The sequence below is a fragment of the Dendrobium catenatum genome, unplaced genomic scaffold (assembly GCF_001605985.2).
Source record: "Dendrobium catenatum unplaced genomic scaffold, ASM160598v2 fragScaff_scaffold_314, whole genome shotgun sequence".
NCBI classification, from domain to species: Eukaryota; Viridiplantae; Streptophyta; class Magnoliopsida; order Asparagales; family Orchidaceae; genus Dendrobium; species Dendrobium catenatum.
This window is the reverse complement of record NW_021318776.1, coordinates 1-7,537: the sequence shown is the minus strand read 5'-3', so window position 1 is coordinate 7,537 and position 7,537 is coordinate 1. Positions and strand designations below refer to the sequence as shown.

The 7,537-nt window shown below is 32.7% G+C and overlaps 1 long non-coding RNA gene across 1 annotated transcript; it reads left to right on the top strand.

Moving 5' to 3' along the window:
• The first annotated feature begins 984 nt into the window (after positions 1–984).
• LOC110094911 lies at positions 985–1,607 on the top strand. The gene is made up of 2 exons (XR_002302917.2): positions 985–1,087; positions 1,166–1,607. It is a non-coding gene; the product is annotated as an uncharacterized LOC110094911 (long non-coding RNA).
• Positions 1,608–7,537: the final 5,930 nt, after the last annotated feature.

The window sequence follows — 7,537 nt, the reverse complement described above, 5'->3', positions numbered from 1 at the left end:
GGGCAAACCCTAATTTGTGAAACCTAAGGCGTATCAACAACCTCAAGACATGGAGAAGTAAAAAACAAAATTTGGTATCAAGATCTAGTGCAAAAGCATAATTTAGTTCTATGGCACTAGGAATATGTGAACTGTTACCGTTTAAAATTATCTTTGAAGATTTAAAATGTTGAATGGAAAGATTCTATGAAGCTTCATTATGACAAGAAGTTGACATTAATATTGCACACAAACCCATGTAACACGGCTGAACATAATATATTGTAATGGATAGCCATTTTATAAAGGGGAAGTAGTAGTGGCATAATTTGTTCTACATTCATTATCACATATGGCCAACTTATAGACTTTCTTAACAAAGATTTATTGGGAATAATATTTCAAAAATTGCCATGCAAGCTTTGAATTGACAATATTTCTTCGTTCACTTTAGTGGGAGTACGTATCAATCTCCATCGATTCCGCCCCCATTATTTTTGCCTCCATCAATGTTTCATCAAGCCCAGTAGTCTTCCATCTTCCTAATTCACTTCATGCCACCTCAAAAGGTCTATAAGATTATTACTATCACCTCATCAATCCATGAACTATTGAAATTATTCTATAATTATTACTCTACCGACTCATCAATTCATGGATTATTATAGCTATCCTTTCCTGATTTTATATATTTCCTATTAGAAGATCTCCTAGACTTGGATAAATACTACACAAATATTATAATGAGATGACAAGAAGTAGAATGGCAAATAGACTTGTATCTATCTATCTAGAGAGAGAGAGAGAGAGAGAGTTACATGGGTACAAGTCACAGGTACCAAAGAGGTTAGTTACATGTAGCACACGCCATTCTTATGAAAAAAGTGATAAGAAACTTTATTTGACACGATTTCATTCAAGCGATCTCTGCAAAACCATTGCAATGTTTTTGTTTTGTGTGATAATCCATATTATTAAAAATTATTAAGATTTTTCACATGACTTACAATGCCCTCTACCTTTAATTTCAGCGGTGAGTGCTATTGATACAAGCGGGATCTCTTTTTTTATGGAATTAAAAAAGACAACAGAGAAAGAAGGTTTAAAGGTATAAAAAAAATCTCTCACTGTTTCATTACATACATAATAAATAAACTTGATGAGTCCTTTATCTTTAACATTACAGCTTGCCTTCATAAATCCTGTGGGAGAAGTCATGGAGAAATTACAGAGAGCAAATGGCCTTCACAGTCTTTTTGGACCAGAATATTTCTATTTGACAACAGGGGAAGCAATACTTTGGCTTTCATCTCTGTCGAAGGAATCAAGACAAGGATCCAAAGGAACAAGCGGTATTTCTAACCTATAATTGCAAATGACCTCTAGATCTCTATATGGGCAATTAATCAGCAACTTCTTGCACTCTTTTTGCTCCCTAACTGAAGTATTTGAATTGTACTGGAGGTACACTGTGTTCTTCCTCCTCTTCAGTTGAATTTAATCTTTTCAAGCACTACTTGTTTTGTGATAATCAAAGCTGAGTTAGAGATATCAATGTTTTTCAATAAAGAAGTCTTATCCATTTTAATAGGAAAAATTTTTCTGTAGTTACTGCTGATTTATCATTATTTCTAGTGTAAGAGAGGCTTTATGAAACTGACAACAACAACAATAACAACAACAAAATCAAGTCTTTATCCCATTATATGGGGTCGATTATATGAATCCTTTTTTTCCATTGTGTCATGTTAAAGGTCAAATTCTCATTTAAATTTAATAACGAATAGTCATTTCTAATATTTTCTAACCAAGTCTTTTTAGGTTTAAATCTACCTTTCTTATCTTATTCTTGTTATCTCCTAACCAAATTATCGGAAGGCCTCTGTTTATATGACCAAAACATCTAAGGCGATTCTCTCTGATTTTATCTTTCACTGGAGCTACTCTAACCTTTTCACGTGTATACTCGTTTTGAATCTTGTCTCTAGGAGTAAAGCCATTCATCCACCTGAGCATCCTCATATCTGCAACAGTTAACTTAATATTATGCTTTATGGAACTGACATTAACAGAAATGAAAATGATCCACCAATTATTGAATAAACTATTTTCAATAATAGTACCACCTTCCAAGTTTTTGTAGCGACATTTGTCATTGCCTTACACCTTCATATACCAATCTCATTGCCTACACCTAAAACACAGCCCACTCATCATGGCTTATGCAACATCAAAGGTTGAACTCCAACTCAACACCATAATAAATTTACTACAAGCAAAAACAAGTTAAGCGACACTCGAGAGGACCATTCATATGCCATGACCATTATCAACTAAAAGCTTCACATCTATGATCTCAACTTGTTATATATCAATCCACACTCCAAGAGGACATTATTGATAGCATAGGAGTAGTTGTCGATTGAGACAATTGTGACTTTAACTTCTGAATGACTCGGGACTTATGTTAATAGTTGATAATGGTCTTGGCATATCAATGGTCCTCTCGAGTTGATTTTTGACGTGCTCATGTAGAAATTATGTGGAGAGAAGTGGAAGGTTGAGTTTTCGAGTTCGATTACTTATTGACAAAGAGGAAAATGATTCATCAATGAGAGAGTTCAACAAGAAAGGACAATAATGAAAGGTGAAAATATATAACCCTAAAATGAAGCAACACACAATTGTGATTTGGCCTACAAGCCTACCTCCATTATAGAAATGAGGAAAATTTTTCATAAAGCAAAAATGGGAAATACAAAAGTTTATCTCATAATTCTCCTAATCTGCTTTCTTTGTTACAAGTTGGCCCGCATGTAATCCAATAAAGTTAATTATCTTTGAAGCTTGAGTTCTTGTCATATCTTCTTAATCCCTCCTTTGAAAGCCCAAAGAGGGGGCATTAATAGATGTTGGGTCATCACTTATCTTTAGTAACCATGCCCATCAGTTTGTCATTGTGATTGATTTCTTGTGTTGTGAGACTCAAGGGGAGATATGAACAAGGTGTGTTGGTGCTTCATAGTGGGATGAATCTAATTAAATAGTTCTTGCAATTTCATGACTCAAATCAGGACATCCGTAGCTCCATCCAACCAGCCATGTAAATCTAGCATTTTTAGCGGTTTAGTTCCATCTTTTTTTTTTTAGCTATTCAACTATTATTGCTACCTACATTGGTTACGTTCTCCCCTAATCAAAATTTGACTTATGAATGACTATGATAAGGTGTGAAATTGGGAGGTTATAATTTTTTTTTCCTATTTTTAGACTCTAGAAATATATGCATTTAGAACAACAATCAATGCTCATTTGTGAACAGTCCCCTTTGAATTTTGAGCTCTCCTTATTGTAATAGTTCTTCTCATCTGAAATATTTTCTTAGAGCTTATGAGAGATATTTAGCACTTTGTAACATCAATGAGTGAGAGAAAGAAGACCAAACATGATCGCAGCTCTTCAGAGGTGTCTTTGGCTAAGGTGGGTGGCACCTTTGAAAACCATGGTGTTCGGCTCCTCATGCTCTTGAAGAAGATACTTTGATAAGGTGTGAAGACGGGCGAATTATTACGTCCGGTCACTGGGCGTCCGGACATCCAATCCAGACGTGCCACATCACTCGAATACACTAGGTCCCGATGTATTTTGATGACGTGGCACATCCGGATTGGTGTCCGGAAGAATACGGACACCGGACGTAATAATTTTCCGTGAAGACGAGGACCTAATGAGATAATAATTTTTTTTTCAAGTGAGGTGGAGACCCTGTAGAACATTATTGTATAAAATGATTCAAAGACACTGTGGATTAATGAGGATTGAAAATCAACCATTATTGCTATCAGTGATGACGACAACCGAGGCGGAAACATAATGGTTGGGCCTTGCATTTTAGGCTATCTCAGATTGCTCATAAATCACTCATTAAAAGTAAGAAGAATATAAGGTATTTAGGATTTTTTTTAATGGTAAAATAATTCAAAAAAATCATATCTACTTGTTCTCTAGTTCAAAAATTAAGGAAATGCAAGGGGAAAAAAAAGTATGCCTCATAAGCTTATTCATCAAATGATCTTTCTTACATGGATTGAAAATAATTTTCTAAAAATTAATGGTTAAATAATCCAAGAAAATCATGAAATTTATTATAAATTCATTAAAAACTAAACTTCTTCGTAAGATTTATTTTGATGAGATTTAGCTTAAATATTTTTATTTCCCCGAATGTTCCTTAGATAGTTGAAAAGGACTACCTAAAGTAGTGCAAATTAGCTTTGCCTAACTCAAGTTGAATCTCTACAGCACCTTTTTAATATACAAAGCTTGAGATACCTTCAGTATACCTACACATCTTTCACTATTGATTCTTATATTGAGAATTTTTTTTGTTGAACCCATTTTTTTCATTTCAAACTCATTTGATTGTTGTTCCTTCATACATCTTATTTTCTCTATATCTAACAATGCATTTAACATGACATCCACATAGAAAAGCAAAAAGATGTAAGAACTATCAAAATATTTAAAGAAACTACAATGGTTTGCATAACACTTTATGCACCCATTGTCTAACATAAAGCTATCAAATATCTTATACCATTGTCTTGGTATCTTCTTTAACTCATATATACTATGTTTGAGCCTACATACCATATTTGTTTAAGCCTTGTCCACATATGTAACAACCCATATTATAACTCAATCAAGGAATTTTTCAGGAGTTATTATTAGCACAATTTATAAATCATCTTCATCATAATATAGATATTATTATGCTTTAATTATAATAAATTTATTTCTAATTTATGAGTAGTGTAGATATGAAAACAAGAAGCTTCTTATTTAATCTAATTTCTTAATAAATTAATATGTGTCGGCACAAGGGATTTTTTTAGACTTTTATGTGATTTTTTAAACCAATTTCATGAGAACATTCTAGACATGATAAGCTATCTTACGAATATTTTTCAATAATTTTTTTATCCCTACATTTAAAACATATAAAAGTATTTATAAGACTTTTATGCTCAAAATTGAATAATTGACAAAGTTACCATTATGCCCTGAAGATTTTCTCATAAGAAAATCTAAATCCATTAGATATTTTATTAAATGCCATTTTCATTCATTTCCCCAAGCCAAAGAAAAAAATCAAATTTGAGAAGAAAAGAGAGGAGGAGAGAGAAACATAGGGTTTGGGAGTCATAAAGTTATTTTTATTGGTTAGTCTAGTTGAGAAATTTGTTCATCTCAAAGTAGGCTACAATTACCCTACCTCTAATTTCAATGATTTTATATATTTTGTTTTTTATAAATTTTAATTTGATCAAAACTTGCAAAAGTTATGATATCTTAATTTTTTTTAGTAAACTTCCACAATATAACTTTTAAACACTAATGTTCCAGGTCCCAGTCTTAGATGAGAAAAGTGGAGGATTGTATTAGGTAGTAAATTGCTAGTGTAAAACTTATTAAATAATCATGACATAAATTCTTTAATACATTGTGTTAATTCTAGGGCATTTTTTGTAAGCGGCGAATTGTATGGCCTAAATACAATGACAAATGTGCAAGGGTTGTTGCACCGGCACCCATGTGCAGTGTTAAATATACAATGATTCCCATATCATAGATGTTGTAAATCTGGACGCAAGTCCTATTATTTTAATGATAACAAACATTATTGGACTTTTTACTATAATATGTCAATTTATTGCATTTATATTTTGCCCGCTCACTAACATTTCAGGTCCAGTGTTCACTTGAAACTTCAATCAGCTCAAAATTTGGTATATTAGGATTGGATCTATTTGTAATTTTAACTTCAATATACTTTTAACTTTCTTCAATCAAGTCATGTATATGGTAGATATTAAGCTAAATAACATTGTACACACACACTTAAGGAAGTGAGTTGGTGAGTTTAAAAAAATTCTATTTTTTGAACTAATCCTACAGTACGATTTGTATCGTATTGGACGATATGTTAAAAAAAATCCTAATTAAGGCACCTCAATTAATTAAAAGTTATTAAACTCATCATACTATACAATCTACATCGTGATATACTATCTATTATAATCAACAAAATAGCCACCAACTACAATTTAGACAAAATTTTAATATTCAAAAGCTGTGCCTGATTGTAGCGTATGATCTTAATCGTATTGTACGATGGACGATAATCATGCCTAAATTGAACCTATGGTTGGGTGTTTAACTATGGTTAAATTGATCAATCAGATCATATAGGACGACCATAGATGATCACACAGTACGAATTGATTCCTCCATGGGATGATAATTAAACGTCGCTCATCGTCCAACATGAAAAATCATAATTTTTCATTGATTGTACACGAAGATCCTCAAAACTTTGTATAATACGAACTGATCGTCGCATGAGACGATATTTAATCACCAGCTATAGTACTGGAAGATTAGTTCAATCTGTTAAACTAATCATATAGAACGATCGTAGGATCGTACACGATTATCAAAATAATCTATTGAATCGATCGTCCAGACCAGTGCAGTTCATATTTGCTGAAAGTGTTGTTTTGAACTAATCATACAGAACGATATGGATCATACTGGATGATCAAAAGCGCCATATTGAAAATTAGGGCTTCTTTGGAGACTCTATATTTAAGATCTCATATTATCTTGCCAAAAAAAAATCTTTTGATGTTGAGTTATTTGAGAGGGAGCATATAGAGAGTTGAGGAGAGCTTTGGGAAAGAAGAGAGGGAGAGTTTTTATGGGGGGGAGTTGTGAGAGCTTCATAAAATTATTCCAAGCAAAGTTCCTTCCAATCTTCTTAAAGTCTCTGCTTTGATTCTTGGGTGGCTCCGGAGAGACGTTCTTCAGCACTTGATTGTAGTTCTTTGCTAACTTCATAAGGGAGTAAAAGGATTCATGGTTCTCTGCCAACTCCAAGAGGGAGTAAAAGGATTTGTGGTTCTCTGTTATCTCCAAGAGGGAAAAAAAAGATTTCAACTTCTCTACCTTCATCAAGAGGGTGAAAAAATTTAAGGTATCATGCCGCACCTGGTTGGTGGAAGAGATTTTGTAAGAGCTTCTTCACTTAGTTGTGGGAGCTAAAAGAGATACACTAAAAGGTTTGGTGGAGTACCTAAAGCGGATGCCTCTATGAGTGGACGTATGTCAAATTTAATCGAACCATTATAAAATTTGTTGTGTTCATTCTTTTATTTTTCTTTTGCATTTTAATTTTCACACTTTTATGTGATTTACTATGTGATTGAAAACTCTAATTTTATTGTTATTATGAAATTATTCTACTTCCATGTCAAGGGATAAAATTAATATTTTCATATATTTTAAAAAGCTTTAAAAAGGAAATTTTCTTTTTGCTTAAAGAAGTTTTAAATTACCAATTCACTCCCCAATTGGTTAGCCTCGGGCTAGTTCTTAGATATTTAACAACCTGAACGAACTTTTAATAGACGGATGTGGGCTTAAAAGCTAGTCCATAAAATTAAAATTATATATGATGTAAACTTAGAATATATGCACCCTTACGTATATATTAATG